At 41.2% G+C, this 24,963-nt stretch overlaps 2 long non-coding RNA genes across 4 annotated transcripts in view; one reads left to right on the plus strand and one right to left on the minus strand.

The window, feature by feature from the left end:
• Nucleotides 1-2,729: 2,729 nt before the first annotated feature.
• Nucleotides 2,730-4,482, minus strand: LOC129209446 (uncharacterized). The gene is made up of 2 exons (XR_008578081.1): nucleotides 4,209-4,482; nucleotides 2,730-4,107 (listed from the first exon to the last, which is right to left on the minus strand). It is a non-coding gene; the product is annotated as an uncharacterized LOC129209446 (long non-coding RNA).
• LOC129209444 (uncharacterized) overlaps nucleotides 2,828-24,963 on the plus strand; it is a 41,637-nt gene continuing 19,501 nt past the window's right edge. For 2 of the 3 annotated variants that reach the window (XR_008578077.1, XR_008578079.1), the window contains exons 1-7: nucleotides 2,828-3,770; nucleotides 4,946-6,355; nucleotides 10,347-10,459; nucleotides 11,458-11,615; nucleotides 11,697-11,778; nucleotides 16,912-17,025; nucleotides 18,387-18,490. This is a non-coding gene — a long non-coding RNA (uncharacterized LOC129209444). The remainder of the gene's footprint in view (nucleotides 3,771-4,945; nucleotides 6,356-10,346; nucleotides 10,460-11,457; nucleotides 11,616-11,696; nucleotides 11,779-16,911; nucleotides 17,026-18,386; nucleotides 18,491-24,963) is intronic. The other variant, XR_008578078.1, reaches the window with a different exon arrangement.

The raw sequence follows: 24,963 nt of genomic DNA on the forward strand, positions 1-24,963 counted from the left end.
AGAGAGGCACAGGGCACTGTCATTTTCAAAGTGCTGGTTTACAGAACTTTAAAAGGTAAATGCACTTACTTGTAGGCAGTAGACTAAGTTGTGTTGTTTGGTGTGAGCTGGCTCCTAGTTATACTTGCCTTCACAATGTTTACAGCATTCTCATTAAAGCTATCTGTTTAGTGGGGGGAGTGAAGGGAAAGAAGACATCCCTGTTCTAGTAGTGCTACCTCAGAAATCCCTATGCCCTGTGTGAAGATGCTGTGCATCTCTTCCTTACAAAGTGGCTTAAGTTAATGTAAGGGCACTCAGTGTTCTAATGTTAAATGCCAGGGGAGCAGTACCTGAAAGGTCTGAGACTGAAGCATTGGACTACACAATTTCCTATTTACTATAGATGGTATATTTAGTAACTAATCATCCAACCTAATAACCTAAAATAGTATTTGACAAAAAGGTCAAGTGTTTAATATTAGGGCTAGGAGAGCCATAAAAATCTGTAAGGAGAATGCTCTGTGGAACAGCCAGCCAGATGCACCTCCCGGCTCTGTCATTGTATCTCTCAGTTCCTCCTTTCATTCTATAAAAATGTCACAGTCTCTTAAGCTCAAACGTTTCCATACATTTCTGCTTCTGGAGGACGTAACTCTATGGAAAGCTCAGTTCCCAGTTGCCAGACCAAACAACTCTGTCTCTGGAAGTTTCCTCTCTTGAAGTCTTCTAGAGCTTTTCAAAAAGTGTCACGGTTTATGGAGTAAACAAAAGTTCCCAGGAGGATGTGAAGGACTCTCTATTTTATGGAAATCTCATTAGAATGCAATGAAAGAGACTTTTTAAATTAAATAATTGCTTTATAAAACTTAGCAGACTTTATGTTCCAGGTCTGTTAGCCAAATGGATCTCAGCCAGGGAGGCGAGAGGGAGTGAACCAAACTGAAAGCTGGGGTAAACACATGCAGCGGCTGGAAGTAGCCACAGTGTGCTGCTGATCTGTAGAGCAACCTGGGCAGCTTCAGCCATGTTTCAGAACCTCATTTCCCCTGTAAAACATAAAAACAAAACACAGAAAGCAGCAACTGAGACTAAATGCTGTACTCGGATCTGGACTGGAGGATATTATTAATACTGACTGTCCTTCCTTAGCTCCTGTCTCTCTGATACTGTTCCCACACTCTGTTCTTCATGAGTCCCTTCATGACTGTTGGCAGCTTATTTTTTCTATCATCATCTTATTTGCCTGCAGGGACCTCAGCTATTTCACTTCTGCCCATGGGATCCCACCTCAGTTGTAGCGGTTGAAATTAACATGCCTCCTTGCTGCATCTTCTGTCTGAGGAAACTGCAAGAAGAAGTGCTGTCATGGCCAGCAGAACAGATGATCCACCCTGTAACTCATTGCTGTGGCGTTTTTTGTAAACCCACATGGCTGACAGCAGGTTTCCCTTTATTATTATTTTTTTTATCAGCAAATATATACTACAGGAATGGGGGGTATTTGGAAGAAAAAATGGGACACACCTTTTAATTCTCATGAAAGCATTATCATGGGAAGCCTTCTTAGAACAACAGAGTGAGAACAAGTTAAATATTTTGTTTCAAAGGGATTATCCTTACCCAGCAGGGAACAGCTGGCATAAAGCGTTGATCCACCTCCCATTGCAAACATGAGCCAAACTCCCGTTGATTTCATTGGTACCGAATCAAACCCTTATTAAGTCCATGACCAGCTTTGCACAACTTCTGTCCCCATCTGCTTCCCTTACACATAGGCCTGACCCTCTCTGACTCTGAAGAACCCAAGCTGAGGGAGGCTATAATGAAACTGGAAGCATTTTAAGAGGTAAATGAGTAAAATAGTATAATGTCTTTTCCAAATATATTCAGTTGTGGAGTTCATCTTGAATAGCCCTGCTAACTTCAGTCTGGCCCATCTGTCTGGATAGCCAATTGACAAGCAGCAAGATGTGTACAGGATCTCGGCTCACTAAAATGAGCCAGGTCCTTCTTTTTTTCTGGGTAAGCATGGTTCCTGTCTAGGTTGTGTTTCATTCCTGTGCTGAGCCACTTGAAAAGGATTGTTTTCTCATGGTATTTTCAAGTTTTGTGTACAGTTGCATTGCAGTATATTTAGTAAAAGAGTACCAGTTGCTGAGATGTATTGAAAAATGTCACTCCCAGATCTAAGAGCAGCCATGGATTTCTTCTCTTACTCTCTTCCCACAGCATTCACATCAAGGCATATATGTATGCAGAACTGTTTAGAGAACATAAGTTAATTAGAAAAAATTAGTTAGGATCCTAATCTCTGACATTGACAGGTTTCCTGTCACCAACATCCAGTCCCTTCATGGTTATATTGTTTGAAAGCGTTTCTACTAAACGGCAGACCAGGCTGAATGGGGAAAAAAATGTAATAATAAGTGATTGGGTTATTAAAAGCCTTATTGTATGTGACAGTGAAAAAACTGGGGTTGTACCCTCATATGTCATCTAAAAGTTAGTGCTATGAACAAGATGTTTTCATATCCTTTCTAATACTTTGAGACAGATCAAAATTTATCATAGCTATCTTCATTTTACTTAGTTAATAATGAATGATCAGTGAAACATTTTGGAATAGGAAAAGCTAGATGATTCATATAACCTCTGCTGTGAAAGGTTTTCAAAGTTTAAAACATACAAAGAGAAGTAAAGGTAGCTATATCTTTTGCACAATATATAAAAGCCAAGAAATTACGTAGGAGAGCTGAGAAGTTTTAATTGAATAACACAGTTTGTGAGACGGTCATACAGGTTTGATTTTTTTGATAATCAGATTGAGTTTCATTGTTCAGCATTTGCATGAGCTCTCAAACAATGAAACTGTCTTCATGGACATTTCACTGAAAGTCATCCTTTGATGATAGTGGTGTGACTGTTGTATAACTGTAATTTTTAACTCCTGGTGATGGTGCTGTGTAAAAAGCTGTTTCTTCTCCTTTATTAGAACTGATAGAAGATCCAAGATGTGAAAAAGAGTCCAAAGTCTTGCTCAACTGTTTATGGCTAACAAGGAATCCAGAAACTTTGTCATGGCATTCCTGTTATGCACACACCTCTGATAAGTCTGCACTAAGAATAAAGGGCCAAATTCTGTGCTGGAATAAACCCAATTTCTTTGGCATCTGGTGATCTTCTACTACCTGTTTCAGCAGAGACCTTGGTTACTAAAAGCTGAAGTAGAGAGACATGTCATTACACTTCTAAATTGTATAGTCAATGTTTGGACACTTGTTTTATCTTTGTGCCAATGCACAGAAAGAAGTGTAATATGATGCATGCATGACTTCTTCATAAAGCTTTAGCTTTTGAAGCCTGTGAGTAGAGAATTAGGTGTCCCATTCAGGTAGATTATTCTATAATAATAATAGTCATTCCTATTGCATCGTTTTCACAAGTGTGTAAGGCTCTTAACTGTGAAAGAGTGGACATGCTGGACCGCTGTTCTGGACCAGTATTGCACTCCCTGTGTTTTTGTATTATTAGAGCTACTTCTGTTGAAGTTTACGGCTAGCTAAAAATTTGAGATATGCTAGGTTATTCTAATTGAGGAGAAATTGTTGGTGAGAGTCACATGCTACTTTTATGTAACTCTGTGTATTTACCAGAAAAGGACAAAGATCTGTTCTTCTGACCACAGAACAAGTCAAACAACTAGAAGAATAGAAGAATTTTATCCCATTGCCTGTGAGACCTCTTTCAGCCAGAGCCCATTCCTTGTGCTCACCCTTGGCCTCTTGTAGGTATGCACTGTCTGCATGTCCTGCCGCTTTTCTTCATTTCTGCAGTGCTGCTGTGGCTTTTCCTCCTACCTAGCTCTGGTGCTTTCTCAGTGCAATACTCAGAAGATACGCTTCTCTCATAGTTCAAGTCTCTGATGAGACTGGCCTTGCCTTTGCTGTGTACGACACGTGTCTGCACTTTGCTTTGAAGGCCGAGTATCTTCACAGAAGAGTTGAGTTGTTCCTTCCCAGCTAGCTCAACTGAAGGGCAGTGACTACAACCACCAGCTCTGACAACATTTCTCTGTTTTCTTTCAAAATTATTCCAATAACTCCTTGCCATTATAAAAAAGCAAGCCTGAAAAGAAGAGGAATAAACATAGAATGGTTTACAATTGTATACTAGGAATAATTAAACTTTTAGTAAGAAGCTTCTGTCATTTCTCTGTTTTTACTCACCATGAGGAGGACAACATGTTCTCATCTCTGTGGAGTCACATAAATGACTAAAGTGCATGTTGCAGAGATGAATCTGGGCATTTGGAGCTTCCTTGCTGTTTTCTTAAGGTATTTGTATGATAGGTGAGGGGGAAAAAAGTCCTGTGCTTAGTTCATCTTGTTATGATGTAGATATATTTTCCGCACATTAGCAAATAGAGTAAAGAACAAGAGTTCTTCAGCTATTTAAAGTCTTTGAAAGAAGAAAGGCAGTTTAGATTACCAGCAGCCTACAATGTGCGTGGCACAAAAATGTCAGTTTTAATGGCAAAGTTCAGGATAAAACTGTGTCAGCTAATTTAATCATTTACCATGAAATACCAGTTATCTTAATCTTACATGCAGTCCTTAAGTCTGCTGCATATTTTTGTGTAATTGAATCCTGACCCTAAAAGGAAGGAAGCAAGGAATTTGCTTTTTAGTGAATAGTTAGGCTCTAAATGTTCCTGTTTATAAATTGTATTTGCAGCATTGTCAGATATTTTAATACTGAGCAGCTAATATTTCTGATGAGTCTATTTTTTCTCTGTTTCATATTTGTTTTCCATGCTGCAGAAATCGTTTTAGTATTCAGTTTCTGTGGATCTTAACCGAGTTCTCTGGAAAAAGTGCAAATATTGTTCCCAGAACTTAAGGCAAATAAATTAGTATCTAACCCAGATGACACATTTTATTCATGTGTTTTGCTTTCCATCTAGATACCTGATGTATTACTTCAGCAGCAAATTCAACAAGGCCAAGATGTCTTCATTTTCCTTCAGAGCAAAAGCTGTAAGAGCAGTGTGATGGAAGTATTGGTCTTCTGTGGCCAGCCGGCGAGAACCCATCAACAGCGGTGATGAGCAGGGCAGACATAGGGAGACAGGAGGCAGCTGAAGCCAAAGAGGACCCATGCCTGGAACTGTGTGTGTGTGATTGGAGCAGAGAGAGGCCAGGACCCAAGGAAATCCCAGCAGCAAGGGAAAAAAACAGATTGACTTGCAGTGACTCATTTAGCTCCTGGATTGGACAGATCTCTCCCCTGCTGGCAATTTGGCTGAGCATCAATGGACAGATACCAGGATGAATAGCTTAAAATAATTAGGGGTTGCGAATCTGCAAAACTGCTAGCCATCCAATTCTTTACTGTGCAATGCGAGGCACAAAAAAGAGATTACATTTAGGTTATTAAATATTAAGTCAGTGGATTTACCTCCATTTGGTCCAGAACAGGAAACTGGCTAAAATTCAACATTGATATCATTGTGTTGATGGCCTGTTTATCACTGAACAAGTGAGTGCCTTTTGGCAGGTCAAGCTCTTTGACACATGGAGCGAATGTGTGCATAATTTCTCCCAAACAGAAGAATTAATATAATAATAATTAACACAGATGAGAACAGAATTAAAATCAAGTACAGTCAAGAGTTCAGTTTAATGCCAGGCATCTCACATTCTACGTGTTCTGGGGCCAGATTTTTTCCTGTCAAAGGCAATAAGGATTTTGCCATTGGTGCTGATGGGAGCCGGAGCGGGCCTTGAACACAGAGAGACAGGATTCCCTGTACTTTCTATTTAATGCTCAAAACCAGAAGCAACAGGCTCATTTAGTATCAGTAAAGGTCGGTTAAAATTATAGAGACATCCTTTGGAGCAAATCCTCTGCCTTGTATTTGCATATTTATGAACTAGAGATTACGACAGGCTATTCCATTTATTAGAGCAGCGTCGCTATAGTTAATAGTCTGTCAGTATTTCCATTATAAACCCCGTTTTTCAGTGTTTTAATATCTCAGCCATTTAAAATCACATCAGGAAGCAAGTTGGTCTTGTGTTGTCGGCCAGGTGCAATTTTTTGTTTTGGATTATTTTCAATAATGAAATACTGATCCTCATATATGCAAATGAGCCACAGCATTTCTGTTGGAGGGAAATAGCAAAGTGCATAAGTTCATTGTGGCTTTGTTTTTCTTTGGTCAAATTCCTCTTTTCTCTTCTTTCCTAATCATGTCAACTGAGGCTTCACGTTTGAAGAACAGTTTCTCAAGCAACTGCTCTCAGAAGAAATACTGGTTCTCAATGTGATATCAGGTTGCTGCATGCTTGCGAGTAGTGACCAAGGTATACAGGTGAGGATGGTTCCCCTGTCCCTCAGAAATTTCTTGTTTGCCAGTCAGAGGTGAAGCACACCAGGTAAGCAAGCAGTGAACATAAAAGAACAGCCTTTAGAAGTAACAGAAGCCCTAGTTACAAATTTACAAAGCTCGCCTCTTCTTAAGTGTCTTCCAGATGCAGAGAAGTGCAGTACTGTACTGACTTTAGTGCTAATACTTGGGGTAGAGAAAAGGGGTTGCTGAAGCTTTGGGGAGGAAGCTACCTTGCATGTGTCCCTGAACCGAGCAGTATTGTTTACTTCAGCAGTCTCACATTCTGCTCCTTCCAAACAGCCTCAGTTTGCTTTCATAGAGGTGTTGGTTCACTAAAAAATAACTGCCTGGCAGGGGCAAATGTTTGGACTGAAATGCCAATTTTTAACTTACCAGGGCAGCAAAAAGTTACTCTTCAGTAAAGAAGCTGGTCTTGCACTATAACCTCTTGCCCCATGAAAAGAGAAACAGTTCAATAAGAAACTCCTGGGCAGTGATTTGTTCTTAAGGCCTTGAAAAATCACTTGACACCACAGTAACTGAAAAGTTAAAAATCAAATTAAAGTATTCAAATGTTTGTTGCTCTACTGTTGCCCAACAAACACATAGTTGGAGATGGGAACACAGTCCATATTTTCCATCATAAAGGTCTTTGTGCACAACAGAGGACTCCAGGGAAGCTAACAATGGCAGGCCAGAAACACCACCGAAACATCATATACTTGGTGCAGACCAGCTAATTATGCCCTGGGCAAGACCCAGGGCTTGGCCTCTGTGATGCTTTTTGTGAATTTTGACTGAATTAACAACAAGTTTAGAAGTTATGTTACATAAACAATTTTTAAAGTACATGTTGCAACCATGTCTTACAAAAAGTCTGTGATCTTAAAACCCCCAAATCCAAATGGTGAGCCAAACTTTGCATCTGGCCTCTCACCTCCATCATGAGAACCAAGAGCCCAGATCAAGACACTCCACTCAGGCTTGTGGAAAATCTGTTCCAAATCCAAGTGGCTTGGGCTCATCAGTAGCGCTTTCTTAAAACAACAGTATTTGGGATATTTTTGTAGGTAATTGCTAACTTGAAGTGCATTTTCCAGATTCCTTCCAGAATTGCCATTGTAAAGAACAGTATTCCTTCCCAGGCACGTCACGGTGCTTTTTCAGCCAAAAATGATCTCTGGTCATGATAAGTGATCGTAACTCAGAAGTAGGCAGACTACAGAAATTATAACTGTGTTAAATACAAAATTACTTTAACAGTTTTATAAAGCAGGTGTAACCCAAAGTAACAGTGGGGGAGGGAGAGTCTGCCAAATGTGTTTAAAATGTATGAAGTATTATGTGCTGTCTGCTGGAAGATAAGTCCATGCTCAGTAAGCTATCTGAACAGCACTGTTCTCTACATATATTTTTTTATGGTTTTTTTTTTTAATTTGCAGTGACAAAATCTTGCATAACTGATTTGAGTGCATCTTTGAATATTAAAAATACTAATTATTATGTAATTAGTCAACAGGATGTGTGTAATTGTGTAATACCAGCATTCCTGGGTGTGGTTAAGTATGTAGGTAGAATGCCAACACTCATCTAGACGTAGTATTGTAAAATTACACAACATACACCCTGGGTGGGTACGCTAATTATATTTTACATTTACACAATGGCTACATTAGCAAAATAGAATTTATTCTTTAAAAAAAAAATCTTCCCGCAGGCATGGATCATAATAGATGATGGTGATAATATTGCCCAAACAGAGTATCTTCAATCTCCCAAGGGTCCCAGGCTTCTTCATAAACATAAAAATAGGAGACAGAAACCAAGCATAAAGAGCCCTTCATCCACTTGTGGCATGAAGCCACCCTACTACGGACATGTGACAATTGCTGAATCATGCACCACAATAATTGAATGCAGAAAATGAACAGGAAGAACTTTGTCTCATGAAGAATCACATGAGATTAACCAGAAATCTGATTAGAACTGTTATATTTTTATGATTTAACAGACATCAGGACTGTCCTTAAACCACAATGGAAACAGAACCACACAGTGAATCAGATTCCTCTTTGAACTTCCCAGGAAGATCTTGGTTACAGCCATCAAATATCTTGAGTGCTTTAGTTAACTCTGATCTCTGCTAAGACTTACTGCCAATATGGTACAAAAGCCTTCTGCACTCCTGGGCCAAATCCTCCCTGCCTAGTCATCACTCATTCTTCCTGTGGTACATCTGCAGTGACTGACAGGTATACACTTCACTGGGGCCAGCACTACAGAGGTCTGTACCTGCAGTACAGGCAGAAAAGGTGGATGGTTCTTTTACATGGCTCACAACTATTTTCTCTCTTTTGATATGGATCCAAGGTGAAAAATCCAGGAGAGGAATGGAAAGGTGAAAATTCCAACACCAAAAAAAACCCCAACCCAAAACTAAGCTGTGACTCATTATAAATGTAGAATCTTGGAGCCTAGAGCTGGGTTTTTTCCATGTGCCTGGGTGGAGAAGGGTGAGGTGCCCTCTGAGGGTGATTTTATCTTTTACTTTTGAGTCTGAAGATCTTGGATGTGGTTTGGCAAATTCGTAAAAATATTTGTGATAAAGTTGAACTGCTGTCTGGAAATGTTACATACAGAGATGTAAGAAAGCTTAAGGAGAAAACTGCAGATTCTGGAAGAAGAATCAGCAATGCACATGAATGAGGTTAAAAATTGCAGACAATTAGCTACTAGATGACTCCTACTAAATAAATCATCAAAGACTTGACTACTGCTTCCAGGTTTCCACAACAATATTGGCTCATTGGAGCAGCCAAAAAGATGTTAATTTGGCCAAAGTTTTAGGAATTTTCTTTTCTTGTTTGAATTAACTAATCAACCAACAAGGCCGATGTCTCTTGCCAAGGCTATAAAGCAGGGCCTTCATGCTTCTAGGGAAGATACTATATTTATTGCTCAGGATCACGGGCCCCATGACATGGAAAATAAGCTTCTTTGTGTTAAATGAGAGCTACATGGGAAAGAAAAACAACCTGAGTTTGTCATGGAATCTCACATCTTATTTCAGCACTCAATAAGGCACTTTGCTTGTCCAATTTAATAGAGAAGCACAATTTCTTTTTCCTGTATGCCTCTACACATCAGCTCTAGCTCTGATCTCATTTAGAGCTTAATCCAAGACCCAAAGTAAAGGGAAAATATTCCCATTGCTTCCCAGAGGCATCTGGTCAGTCTTTTACTGTGGTTTTACTTAAATGTAAATTCAGTGCTGAGTTTCTTCCAAGAAAAAGAGGGGTAAGTGGTAAGAGACAGGAGACTGTACATTCAACTTTCCACCCTCCTGTTACTGATAGGACCAATCCTTTGGCTTGGCAAAAACTTCTTAATTTGTTTGGCCTTTCTGCAGGGTTGACTGGTACAAAAAAGCGCTCACCTTGACCTTCTTTATTGCTATATCTGGACAACTCCCCACAGTTGTACTCACTTTTACTACTTGAGATTTACTTGTGTCCCTGTGTGTTGTGATAAGCCTCTGAATGTCACTGCTGTGGAGGTTTTGTTCTTCCCAAAGACTCTCCAGAGATTGAGTGAAGGCAAGTAGGGTTTGCTTTGGTTGTAAAGTAGATTGTATGTGTCACTATAATAAATGGAAATATGCAAAGTGTTGGTTGAATTTAACAGGAAATTGGAACGTTTGACTTGTCACAACGCCAGTTTATACTATGTGGACTTCTGACGTTGCTCATAGTAGGTGAACCTCGCCCCATGTTGAGGGCCAGCTCAAGGCCTAGTTATCACTTACATGCAATTTAAACTATCTTCACAATAAGACTAAGTGGTGCGTAAACCTCACACTCTCTGTGCAGGAGTATAAAAAAAGGAACCTGATTTGGAAAACACTAGGGAGAAATACTGAAGTTTTAAAAATCAAAAATGCTAATTAGAAATGCTTTTCTTTTATAACAAATAGGCCAAGCATATTGACATTAATTATATGAAATACTCAAGTTTTGGAATAATCTGTTGAAGAGCACAGACGTGTATCAAATCCTATGCAAATGAGTGTGTGCAACTATTCTTCAGGTAACACATTTATTTATAAAAATAAGCCGTGTGTTCAGGTTTCTTTTCAATGGGTAGAGCATCATAAAAAGTCTCTCTCTCTCTCTTGCTCTTACTCAATGTAGTGAGATAGTTATATGTGTTCAGCACAGCCTAACATGAATTCCAGAGCTCAGAGCAGATTCTTCCCATACCTGAGTTAGTGGTACTCTGTCAGCTTTCCTGGAATTACATCACTGTAACTAGGAGCAGAATTTGTTCTCTGGTGGTAAATTTTCTTTGGTTTCAGAAAAGCTAATGGAATTCATAACTGCATTTATATTTTTCAGTCTGTGTCCCTGAGCTTACTAGTGACAGAGGTGTTTAAAGAAAATGCAGTGACTGTGATTTGCTATGTTGCCCATTAGTGTTGTCGGTAGAGACTCTTAATAACATTTGGAAGAAAACATCATCTATTCCTTCTTTTACCCTGGCTGGCTGTGAAGAGATCCTCTTACTTTTGATAGCTTTACTTCATGGTGGAAGAGTTCTTCTATGTCAGGGGCATGACAGGCAGGCTCAGCAGGCTGAATCACTCCACCTCAAATACTCCTATGCCCTTGCCCCATTTCCTGCTCCTTCCATCTTAGGCATTGCCTCTATACAGGGGAAGGACACTTCACTTTCCCGGTCAAATTTCCGTGCTACATCTGCCAAATATTTGTCTAAGAATAACCCATAAATTGGATGAGATGTCTAGCTTACATAGGAGCTGCTCTGTGGTCATCATAGATTGTCACCTGGCTGGGCTGTGTTGGGACTGGCAAGCTTCTTGGAGCCTGCTCCACAATCTCCAAACCATCCTACAAATTGCAAGGCTTAGCACTTTTGCTCTTAGACACACCCATCTGCAAGGGCAAATGTTGGTAGTGAATAGTTACTCTCTCTCATCACCAGTAGGGACCATTGATGTTGCCAGTGCTGGCTCAGGTTCCTTGAATCCTCCCAATTTATCTAACAATCCTCTTAATATTTCACAGACATTTCCAGAGCTACTGCGTCTGCACAAGTTCCAAAAAGCTCATGGTACAGCGTCTGCTTTCACCTCTCAGATTCAAGCCCATTAAAGGATTTGAGAAAAGCTATCCAGTGCTGTGGACAATGAAGAACAAATGTGATCCATTTAGATGAGTTGCAGGTATCATTTAAGACCTCTAAAAACTAGGGAAAAATTATTTGTACTCTAAAATGATGACAGTATTCTCTATATATTCTCAAGAATTGCCAACAACTGGCCTCCAGTCGGGCGAGTGTCTATTCTGGTAACCCTACCAGCTACCAGCAGGTCTGGACAAGATTGCGTAAGTCGCAGATTGCTGGGGGAGGGGTACATAACACTGGTGAAACTGTAGCCTTTGACCTGTGCTTCCACTTCTGAACATCCATAATTAACAGACATAAAATATTCTAATAGTTAGATTTTTGATCAACCCAGTGTGCTTGGTCTTAGGCTTTTATGTTTGCATCATTTTTAGTAAGACTAGAAAGGAGACAGCTTCTATCCTAATTGCACTCATATGGAAAAGCAGCAATTTATATTGACCCTGGTCACCCTAGGGCACCCTTTTACAAAGGGACACCTCTGAGACATGGATCCATTGAGTTGGCTGACATGATAGAAGCAGCACTGGTAGCAAAAGAGCAAAAGCCAGCTCAGAGTTGCATAGGTTTTAGTGGCAACTAAATGCAGAAAAAAGTTGCAGGGGTGGGAGTAACAGGAGACTGTCAGTTGGTTGTGAAGTCAGAGTGAAAGCTTTTATAGATAATTTCAGCTGGTGGAGAGGCAGATGGTTCTGTTAGTAACTATTCTTTACATATAGATCAGCCTTCTAAACACCTTTTTGCATCTGCTTTGGATAAAAATATATAAAAAAAACCAAGCCCCTGAGCTTTTGCCTTCAGTGTGCAGTCAGTAGATTAGAAGGAAAAGGAGCTGTTACACCTATGAGATTAAATTTGGCTCAAAGATAATTTAGGGTGATAATAAAGGTGAAAGTTCAGAATCTTTCTGGCCTAGTGTGATACACGTACAAAGCATATTGACCTGCTGTCTAACTTTTTGGTTCTTGCTGTTGAAACCTAAAATTTGGTTTCAAATAAAAATCGATTCCTACCAGGTTCATATAATACAAGTACTTTATTGAATTCTGACTGAAACAGTGTTGCTCAGAGACTGGGGGCCAAGTGCTGGCCTTGTGGCATGGGGCCAGGAGCATTTTGCAGAATGTGACTGTTTCCAGACCACAGGCAACTCTGACTTTAGGGGAAGGAGGTAAAGGAGGTGGGCACCTACCCTAGGGAGATGTTACAGGCAGCAAAAAAGCAAAGTCAAAATGGAAACTATGAATTCCTTTATAGCACTAATGGGTTTCTGCTGAAATTTCCAAAATCTGTTGCTGGGATGAGTAGCACATTTTTCAGCCACTCCAAGGCAACCAGAATAGGGATGGTCAGCTTTGCAAGGAGCAACTGGGACACCAGGGAAGATGACAGCCAGGTAGGAGAAGATAGAGATGCAGGGCCAAGGGGTAGGAGGAAGGCAGGCTGGCTCATGGAGGTGGCCTGGCTGGCAGCGAGGTGCACAGGGAAGTGAGGGACTGCTAGGGCATGAAGATACTGGTTAGGATATATCTGGAGACCATAAAATTGGTGCCGAAGGGTGAGGTGCTGGAGTCTCCTGTCTGGAAAGAATATGGCAGCAGAGGAGAGCAGTAAAGCTCCTGGGGTGCCATTATGGGGGAGCACAGGGAAGAGCAGGGCCCCTTCTGCACCCACCCCAGGGTGAGGTGACCTGGCCATAGTTCCAGGACTGAGGGGAGGCATTGCCTCTGGGTTCGTGGCATTATTTCAAAAAAATGAGAGAGAAGCCTAAATCTCTTGCTGCTTGACTGTGGAAACAGGAACTTAACAGTGAAGAAAAAGTACTTCTACTTCCCCCCCAAAAATTGGCTAAGCTCCAGTCAAAGCTTTTACCTGGGGCTTTCCGGGAGGCCACCTCTGCCCCATGGGTGACATCCCTGTCTCTGCTTGAGCCTGGCAGGGCAGTGAGAGTGACAAGCACCTCTGAACAATTGGGGGGATACCAGGGAGGGAGGTTTGTGCCAGTTAATTAGCAGCACATTGGTGGTTTCTGCAGCCCACAGTAACCTCCACAGGACCTGCAGTGAAGGAAAGGTATTTGGGGATCTGTGGTGGAGGCTGGAAGCTGATTTATTTGAGGTCTTCTTTCTCTGAGCATCAAGTGCATTGCTCCTCTAGCTCCCTTTAGAGACTGTGCAATCAACTGTCCAAGCTGGGCAGCCCAGTGTCAAAAGGAAAGGAGGCTTTTGCCCATCACTGTCATATAAATCAGGCCCCAAATCTGAGCCCTGTAAAATGTGAGAAAATGAGAGATTCGATTATCCATATGGATCACTCTAGATTTATTCGAGATTGCTTCATTAATAGCAATCAAAGACATCACCTTAATGGATTTTTTTATCCTCAAAATTATGATTGTGAGGAATTTGTTCTGGCTATTGATTTTGAAAGGGCTTTTGATTCTCTTCAATAGCCTTAACTTATTTCAGATTTAGGTAACAGTAGGATTTGGTCTTAAATATGTTAGATAGGTCAATCTCCTTTATTCAAATCCACAGTTATGTTAAAACTAATGACCACAGTTTGAAGATGATTTATATACTGTGGCTTAGACAGGAGAGTCCTTTTTCTGTGATACTTTTGCTGTTACAGAGGAGCCTTTGTTTTGGGAGAAATCAGCGTTTTTAAGGGAAAAGTCAGTTATGTTTTCCATTCTGCCCTTAGTTGGAGAATATGTTATTTTTTTAATGAAGAGTTTTAGATATTATGCTGGAAGTCACTGAATGTTCATGTTTCTTCTTTGTTAATTGGGGTAAAACTCTTAAAGCCATTAGGCGATTTAAATGTAGCTCTATTTGAGCAATATCCTTTATTGGATCCCCCATTATCCTTTAAACATCTTGGTGTGCAAGGGGATAAAATTAGAAAGAATTTGTTTGCTTTAAATTGCCAGCCTCTGCTTGATAAAACTATTAGCTATTTAGCTAATTGGACTGCTCTTCCATTATCATTAATTGGCAGAATTGATACAATTAAAATGGGGGCTTTATCTAAAGTGTTTGTGTTTTTTCTGAGGTATTGCCATCAAGTTCCCTAGCATGTTCAGGGAGCCTTATATTCTGCAATTAGTTTTGTTTTCAGGGGTAGAGGTAAATTTAAGATTAATTTTGAAACTCTGCAGCTTCTCATAGAGTCAGCTGGACTGGCTCCTGCTAATTTTATTGTTGTTTTTGGCTGCCCTGGTACAACATGTTGTTTCATGATTTAGACAATCCCCAGCATTATGCGGCTGTGGAGTGTGTGGGGCAGGGTAACCACAGGCTGAGCAAAATCAGGCCCTTGGAGCACACCCCCTGTTTTGCAGAAGGTCATGGCAAGGCTTGCTCCCAGGGCTGTGTCCTGCAAGGTGCTAAACACCCATTATTCTCTGACCCACCAAAGCATTTTAACACAGCCATAACTTTTAAGCATGTGTACAGGCCCAGTGACGCCAATTAGCTTACTCATACTAGTAAAGTCAAACAAAGGCTGTGCTTGGTTGGGGCCGCAGTAATCATCACCTTGTCGGTTAGAGACTCCCACATTAATCTGTTGCAAAATAGCACATGTTCTTCCGCTTACACCTTGGCCGTGCTCTCAGCTGATGCTGCCCTCCAGATGAGCAGGAGGAAGCCACTGGGGTTTCAGGAGAGGCTCTGCCAATCCTTCTCTTCCCCTGTGGTCAAAGCATCAAGAAACTGCATCCTCTGTTCCTGCCATCCCCGGTGGACTTGCCATCTTTTTGAGGCTGCTAGTACAAATCATGTTTCTTCCTCATAACACTATGATTCATGTCAGCCATTGGCCTCAAATAAATGAATGGGCTACAAGAAAATTAAAACAAAATCACGCATCTATCAAGGGGAGGTCTTATTGACAAGTAGAGCCTTTATTGCCAGAATTAGTCATCTGGGTCTGCCTTTTGCACCAGAGGCTAAAAAAAACAGAGGATGATTAATTGGGCAGGACCAAGAGGATGTCATGCCTCCCATACAGCTGACCAGTGTGGGCGGTTTCTAAATCACACCATGAGGGCAATGGCTACATCACTGAATACCACCACTACCTCTGCTTCATCTCCATCACAATTTTACATAGTGCTGGGGTAGCCACATTTGTTCTTCACCACCCAAATGTGCTCTTATACTGGGACTTCCTTATCTTGCAAGCCATGTGGAGCTGGATCTCTTGACATGTAAAGCTGCTTAAAATAACTTGTATATAAACTATAAAATTGTTTTATGCAAAATAAATTTTTAAATGTTTTATCTATATAATATATGCAAATATATAATTTTAACTAAAAAAAAAAATCAGGACCATTCTTCATAGATGTGACCCAGTATGTAGGTAACAGGTATGAACACTGGAACAACCTTGATGCAATAGTACCCTGCTTAATTCATTTGAGTCATTGTAGTTTTTAGACTATACCAAAGTCATTTCATGAAACACATCATGTTTCATGGGTTAATCCTGATTTAGCTGTGATGCTTTGCTTTTGGGTATTATCTAAATTGTTTTGCCCATCTCTTCTTCATTCATTTTGCCTATCACAAATATCATTCTACATGGGTTTCACTCATACATTTATTTGTATTTAAATTATGCATCTCTTAAGGAGATAGACCCATCAAGTGATACAATTCCCTGTGGCACAAAGAGTGAGGCATTGTTTACTTTTGCATAAAAAGCCATGAAGATGGAACACACAGTTTATAGGATACTAATGAATTATTTGGATGTTTCACCTTAAATCAGATTCAATCCAGCTAAACTTCGGAGCCAGTGGAATTGAAATGTAATGGATAATAGCCCAAGAGTCAACCATATTGTAGGTCTAGCTTGCGCAGCTTGTCCCTTACTGACAACCTCAGCTGATCACCTTTGCACTGAGTGGCTGATGAAGCACCTCACTGCAGCGTCATGGGGCTGCCTTCTTGCCATCTTGGGGACAGAGGATAGCTTGAACTAAGGTTGCACTGCTGCTCTAGGTCCTGAGACACTCCTTCTAGGGAGAAAGAGAGCACCTGAGTCTCTGGGGCTAACAAGCTGGCATGTCTCGTGAGCACTACACTGACTGTAACGAAAGTCACCTTGGGCTGAGGGGCCTGTTGCGGCTCCCTCAGGATGAATGTGCTCTCCCACCCGTGCCATTAGAAACCCCACACTCCCACTGCCTTTTCCTGTGGCACAGGGAAAGAGGAGGGGAGAGCAGAAACAAAACCCCTTGGAATAAGAGACTAAAAGACAACCACCTCACAGTACTAAATGCACTGATCCTGTGCTGATTTATCATTCTGGATTAATTGCAGTAAATAAGGAGCATCACACTGGTGTAAAACTCACGTGAAGGAGATGAGAGTCAAGCCCAGTGGGAACAGAGGAGCTATAATGCAGGAGCCAGCCCTCCCTGTGCAACATTTAAGGTATATTAGGGGCAAAACCTCCTTTAATGCAAGCAATGCTGTTTATTTGCTTCCATCAGCTGTGAATTTGGCTTATTGTCACCAGTACGAGAAGAGTCCAGAATAAGGGACATTCCTGTGCTGAAACATTACTGTGGCATAGCAATGCATTTTCCCCGTTTGAGAGTAGACATATAACTCTGTATATCGTTAACTAAGACAATAATAAATTAATACAATATCCAAGTCATAATGCTATAATGCTTTCATGTATGAATTGGAATGTGAATACTGAGCTTTTCATTTCATGGTTGAAAAATACATGAGTTGACCCAAATATTAATTTCTGCATTTCAATCATTTACATATCATGGGTCAATAATCATTTCTTGCACAAATGACTTTTCAAATGAGAAGCAGTATATTGTAATGGTCTATCATATTTACAAACATCTCATTGTTTTCCCAACTTAGCACTTAGTATTTAAAATATACTGGACCAGATATTGTTTGCCAAATACAATACAAAAATGACTCATGTAAAATGCAGAGACTATTTTCTTTTACTATTATCCATAATTTATAATGTTCATAAACCATGGAGTAGCATGCCCCTGCCCCTGGCAGGCCCAGGCCCCCACTTCGGAACAGGCATGGATTTCCAGCAATGATTCAGGAGAACTGACACCTCTCTCTGCTCTTTCCTGACCTTGAAAATCTCACCCTATGAGGAGCAGTCCCTCTGAAGATCCAGCACTGTCAGAACGGCTAATGGGGTTTTTTTGCAGAAGTTTAATACATCCCAAGATTTCTTTACAGCATACAATGACATCCAACAAAATGCCTAGGACGTCTTTTTTCAATTACTTTACAAAGCTAAAATAATGTAAATAACCTTGCTTTTTACTTACCAGTATTGAACTTAGTCCATCATTTCAGACTGTTCATTGTCTTCTCATATTCCACCCCTTTATTAGCCGACATATCCCAACAGAAACCTTGTGTCTTGGAGTGAATAGTGTTCAAGTCCTGGATTAATCACGGACTAGTGCAACGTATTTATGCTGCCCAGCAAGATGAATTTACACATCTGCCTTTTCCCCTAATTGTAATTCCAGAGGTTGAATGTCAACAGCATATGGGTATATCCTCATAGAGGCATGCAAACACACACATACAGGCACACACAGCGTACATTAATCTCTCCTGGCTTATCTGTTGCTGTCTTTAATTTGTATACTTCAAAATTGAGTGGTGAGGTCATTTATTAGACTGTTTCTGTAAGTTTTATGTAGTGATAAGAAAGCAGTAACATGCAATTTGTTTTTATAGAACTCACTTTTGTAAGTATGATCTAATATTTCCTTTCTTTAACTGAACAGTGAGGAAGAAGAGCTTTCAGAGCTAACTAAGAGTTAACTGGCTACATTTCAACTGTCACCATTGTCTTACATCTACATAGAGAGCGGGAGAGAGCCAGAGAGATGTAAGTACAGCAGGCCACTGGGAAAAAACATTTATAAGTAGAAATTTCTCCTCAGAAGCCTCAGAGCAAATCTTACCAGTTTGTCTTGATTTTTTCTTTCCCTATTTTTTAAACACAAAGTGTGGTGGAAACGATTGTTATTATCCAAAGGACCTTACTTGCTGGCTCGCTGCATCTCTGTTTATGAAATGCCATAACAAAAGTGAGCTCACGCTTGTGTGCTTCCAATGCGTGATGTTCCTGTGTGCCAGATGGGCACTTTCATGACTGTATGAGCGTGGATTATTTCATTTCCTACATCTGGGACTCCAAATGGCTGCACAGAATGCCACAGGAGAGAGGCACAGATCTTCAGCTGGGGAAACCTACCTTCACAGGGGAACCGGCTACATCAGAGGGGATGAGGCAGAGAAGCCCCGAGTGATATCTGAAAGTTCACATAAACCAGAGCCATAAGGGAAACCTTTAGAACCAGGAACAAGACAAAAATAAACAATAACTAATGCTGGATGTCAGCTGTGGAGAGGGGGGAGGGAAAATAAACCATAAGCAGTTTCTTGTCTGGCCACAGAAGATGTGTTTGGAATGCTGTTTTGTATTTCAGCTCAGAAACTCTGCTGTGACCTTCAGATATCGCTGGGTATTACAAGTTCTACAGATAGCCAGAGAGAAATATCCCAAGGAGAGCTGGCATATACCATGCCATCCTAGTTAATGTTGACTGCGTATTGCTCTCAACCCGTTCCAGAACTGTGACCAGGCAGCCTTGTAAAAACACTGCAGAATCCTACAGTAACAGTCAGGAATGCTACAGTTTGTCATAAAGCTATTGCAGGATTTGGGATAATTACTTGTTTGTTTATAGGATAAAAGGGTGCTTTCCTTTTTTTAAGCCCAAAACAATGAGAGCAGATCCTCAGTATAGTGAGGACCTGGCTTACTACACTTGTGCAGTATATGTTGCATTTCAGAGCCAGGAAACAGGAGGAGATGGTAAGAAGAGATGGAATAGCCTGTCCTATATGTTTGACTGAATTAGCTGTAGCAGAAAAAAATATAGTTAAGCCAGTGGCTTCCTTAAGATGAAAGAGAGCAAGCCCCCAAAAGAGAACAAAGGGAAAAAATAATGAAGAAAAGAAAGTAAGAGCTTGTGACACAAAGTAAGAAAAATAAACAGCAGTTGACTTAACTATTTTGCATAAGATATTTACAAACCACAGCATATTACTGTTTGCTTTATGCATTTTCACATCCTGCTCAGTTTAAAGCAGTAATTTTCTGCAAGGACAACAGAGGGAAAAAAATGCTTTACACTGCTTATATTAATTACATTTTTTCATTACCCGTCATGTTTTCTACAGGCTTGTGTATTATTACTGTAAAATGTAATGAAACAGAAAAAGAAAAAAAGAATGGACTTCTGGGAAATTTTCCAATTCTTGAAATGCAATGTTAATTGAGTGCTATTTTTAGGTCATCGCAGATAGAGCTGAACCCATTGCCATCAGCGCACAGAATGGGGACAGCCCAGGTGCAACATGAACTGGGTGAGGGTATCAGTTTCTACTGATGGAGAAAAAGGGGGAGAAACAAAGTGCACAGAGGGGTGATTCTTGTTGGGTTTGGGGCAGTTTCTATTTCTCGATGTAAAGTTCTCAAAGCAGAAATGAAAGGGAAAGGTGCAGAGCTGGTGTGGGTGCAGGACCCACCATGACCATGGGCACTCCTGAAAGACACCCAGTGACTCCTATGAGAGAAGGGCAGAGCAAATCAAAGTGAGAAGCTCTCTCTGGTTTGGTGGCTGACATCCAGCTCTGGGAGGGAGGGCACTCTGAAAGTCAACATAAAATAAAGTTCCCCAAAATGTATCAGAAACGTGATCCCTTTAATTTATAGATCTCCTAAAAGGCTGCCAAAAATCAATTATTTTAATTTGTATATAGTGCAGCCATGGACTGATTCAAGTTCTTTTGAAGTATTTTTAAACAGCCATTGCACAAAGCCATCCTCTTTCCCATATGCAAAAAATGAATTGAAAACCACAATTTCTCACAGTCGCTTTGATCGCAAGAAAAGACACACAAGACTCTGCAAGCAAATCTAAGGCCCCCCGCTAAGTCCTTTAACTGGGTACCTTTACTGTTAGTCCCAAGAATCAGTGTAGCTCTATCGCTCCCTGTATTATCTGCCTCTTCACCCAAAGAGTGCAGGGAAGGTGTTTGAGCCCATAACAGCTTGTGAAGACCAGAGGAAATAGTTATTGGTACTTGTGGGTGGGTGTAGGTTCCCTTTGAAACAGGAGAAGTAGAAAGTCTTTGGTGTGCACTTACCAAGGCCAGAATGACAAGGGAGAGAGCATCCCACGTGGGGGAAGCCAACTTTATCTCCACAAAGCTGTTCACTCTCTCTATTGCACAAGCAAGAGCCTAACACAAACATTTCAGCAGTCATTCTAAATCACCATGTAGCATGTTTTGGAACAACCAAGATTAACCCAAACAGTTTTCTACCCACTTCGGCCCCATGCATGTAACAATCTCAAAAAGCAGTCATGACCAGATGGTCAATTACCAAGATGGTGCATCCAGTTCTTTTGTTTGTTTTGGTGCTACTGGAGACTTCGTAACCAACCTGTAGGTATAAGAGACACCTCTCCACCCATATCGGCCCAGGTCATCAAAGGCATTTTGGACAGGATCCTAAACAAAAACACTTAAGCACCCACATTCCTGAGATGACCTGGGCCCTTTTACCTTGGAACAAATAGCTTGCATCCTAGCCTTTTCTTTATTCACTACAAGTTTCTTTGCTTTTCTGTGGTTCTGTTAGTCACTTGAGGGTCCAGGCTCATCCTTTTCCAATCTTGGCTCAAGAATCCTGAATATGCCCAAGGACCACATGAAATAGCAGGCATCAGTGCTCCCCTGGGTCTGGCAGTGTGGCTCTCCTTGACCTATGCAGTAGCATGGGCCTCAGCTCTCCATCATGAACTTGTCTTCACTTCTTGCCTATCTTCAAATCTCTGCCCTCCCCTTAAGTCATATAAGCTGTGACTCTCAAAAATACCACCTCAGTGCATTCCAGATGTGTCTCCCCACCCACTCCCCAGCAGTTTGACACTGGTATAGAAGTGTTACGGATTTGCCTGGCAAGGCTTAGATGGATAAAAAAACAAAGCAAAGCACAAACTGAAGAGTTAGTTTGCTCTCCAAACATCTCTAGTGCTAAGACAGAAGTGATAAATCATAAATATAAGCCAACATGATTTTCTCTTATCTGACACATTGAATTAAGACTGTTGCGCTCAAACACTTATAGCAAAATTGACAAACACTTCCTTTTAGAAATGCTGCGTCAAAGCTATTAACTTTTATAGTCAGAGACCATTTAAAGCCAAGGCAAGGCATGTGCATTAGCACAGACTGCCATGCACGCGCACACGAGGCATATGAACTGTGATACCCGGTTTGGAAATCAAGAAAGCAAGCCATCTCCTTTTGACTATGCTTGTCCTGCCTCCAGCAGTGGTGCCAGCATTTGGACTTCAGTTAGCCAAGCCAAGTGGCCCCAGCTTGTTGCAGCCTCACCATGGGCCTTAGCTCATTATTAGTTTGTCAGCACTATACTTCAAGACCAATCTCGAGCCTGACAGCTAACCCCCTACTTTTGTTTCTCACCATGACAGACTCCTTTTTGTATTTAGATTAGAGTTATTCCCCTTTGCTAGGAAAATTGATCTGGATCCGCAGCCCTCCAATTGAGAGTCACAACATTTTTCCACAAAGGACCCAGTTTTGTTCTTCCACAAGGATTCAGTTTTCCTCGGCACCCCAATTTGTTCTTGTAGGCAGCAGTCCAGAAATAGCAGGGCTCCTTTGCAGATCAGAGCAGGTAAATTTTTTGTAGTGGGATGATAGGAGCAAGTGGTGGAGGGTATGGAAGGAGCAAAAGGATCCATGAAACCACGAAGTCTTATGGAGCATAGACAATCTGATCCAAGCCAGATGGATCCCACTGCACCACCCCTAGGGGAATGGCTCTTGTGTGAGCCAACCCTTTCAATGCTCAAACTACTGGGGAAAGGGCAATAAATTATTTTATTCCAAGTCAAACCCGCTGTGTAAATCAAGAAGTCAGTATTCAAATGGAAATTCAGACTTGATATAATGTCCTAAGATACATGTAGCCACTGATTTCCATGGTAATTTTGCCATAGCTTTCACCAGGACTAGGATTTAATCTCTGGGACTTTTCATTTTTCCACTTGATTAGCTGGCACCTGTCCAAAGATGGTCACAGTGCACCTGAAGAATTGCAGTAATAAGCTGGTCAAGGAGGCTTTGCAGGATGGACCCATGGCTACTGCAGTCATTTGACTGGATCAATAGGTGGGATTTCATCAGAGAGAGGGGATTCAAATGTCACTTTGAAAATTTCACTTCGATGTGTTCGTTTTCTGTTTCAGCTGTGTTGGGAATGGCCTGTAGATTTAAACTCTGACTCAGAGCAGGAGAAATGAGGATCCATTAATTCTTATGAAAAAAATGCCATTCCAGGCCATAGCCCTAACATAAATGAATTTGCCATGTTCAGGAGTAAACCATCACTTCCATGATGAAATCAATAGATATAATTTAAGCTTTGGTCAGATGAGGCCTCAAGCTTGCAGACCATGCACCAAATGTTTACAAGTGTTTGAAGGTCAGATAGGTACTGACTGCAGCCCAGTGCTTTCAAAGAGTTTGGTTGTCTTGATCCAAGGAAGCAATAGGCAACAGTGCTTAAATATGTTTCAGGCTCTGGGATTTTCAAAAGCCCATGTGTTCCCAACTCCCAGTGGCAACAAGGAGCCTGGAAGCTTTAAAAATCTGAAGTAGGCACCGATCTGCATCCAGAGGTGCTCAAATATCTGTGGAAATCTGCCTCTTAATTTATCCAGCAGCCCTGTCTTTCCGGGTCGCATTTGGAACTACGAGCACTTTATACAGCACTACTCTGCAAACTCTGCTCCTTTGTATAGCTGTGGGTAAAAAAGGAAAATGTATTATGGACCTCAACTGCCAGGAAAATGCCATAAGCAGTGATGTGCTAGCCAGGATGTTAGAAGATGCCATTGTATACATCAGATGCAGAACCCAATCAAGCTGGGGTAATTACATTTTCCAATTTAAAGGTTTTGCAGATGCAAAGCTTCCCTCCCTGCTTCCCAGCCTCTGTGTGTCCCCTGACGAGGATCTGCACTGCTGCAGGTGAAGAAGCCTTCATATATGCATGGGCTCAAAGGCTTTGACTGCTACAGTGTTGGCACCCAACTCACATTACACCCAGGAGGACCCAGATGCTGAACCAGGTTTCCATGCTCACACGTGCGCCTTTGAAACAGAAAACCTAAGTGGGCCGGCTCCTGAATACTTTTGTAGATGTGCCAGCATGTGACCTGTGTGGTCCCCTTGCAGTCCTACCCAGGCTAGATTTGAGAGGAGACAATGTTCTGACCCAAGAGGATGAACATTTGTCACCTAACCAATTAACTCTGTATTATCCAGGAGGGTGCTCACAGCAAGACAGTGAAATGCTTCTAAAGAACAAATCCCAGAATGACCTGTGCTGCACACACACACACTCATGCTGCCTCTGATGCTGCACTCCTGCCACCCCAGGCAGTAGAGTGGGCTTCAGAGCCATCAGGTCTGGGCATCAGGGATTTTGAAGTAATACTAGAAAAAGGTGGCTGATTCTCCATTCTGTTTTACTGATTGTATGCCAATGAAACACTGTTGAAGTCAGTGGAGTTGCTCTGCCATTAAACCCAATACAACAGAGCAAGTATCCAGCTCAATATATTTAATGTCAATAAAGTTCATAATGTTAATGTCAACAGAGTTCAGAGCAGCAGGCAGGACTGACCCCGGCCTCTCTGATTTGCCTCAGTAGATCGGACCTTAACCCTATTATTTTCCTCAAGTTTTTTACCTTGTAATCTTCTTGGGTATCATCAGAATAAAGTTCACCTCCCAGGTAACTCCTCAAACCCAAGTATATCCCTGTTTAAATATTGGGATTGGGATAAAGAATACCATGCTTAAATGGTATCCTTTGAAATGGGGCACTGTGCATAAAAAGGCCTGCCAGGTTCCTGTCAGAAGAGTTAGCTGAAGTCTGGGGGACTGGAAACACTGACTGCAGCCAATTTCCTTTTTTCTGTTTGTTAATCCACTTTGTCCAAACAATATGAACATTTGGTGCATTTAGCTCTAAATATGTCAAATGCTCCTTTAGGAAAGAACTTCCAAAACCTAAAATCATCTCTTAAGATCAAGTTCATTGCCTGAGCTCAAAATTATTCTTCTCTACACAAATAAACACACACTTGCAGACTTTGTCTGCACTGCAAGAATTGTCCTGGGATAGCACTGTGGTGTCTGTGGAGCCCTGCTAAAAAGCCTGGCTTTCTGATACAGAAAGTGTGCTGC

The sequence above is a fragment of the Grus americana genome, chromosome 8 (genome assembly GCF_028858705.1).
Source record: "Grus americana isolate bGruAme1 chromosome 8, bGruAme1.mat, whole genome shotgun sequence".
Classification (NCBI taxonomy): Eukaryota; Metazoa; Chordata; class Aves; order Gruiformes; family Gruidae; genus Grus; species Grus americana.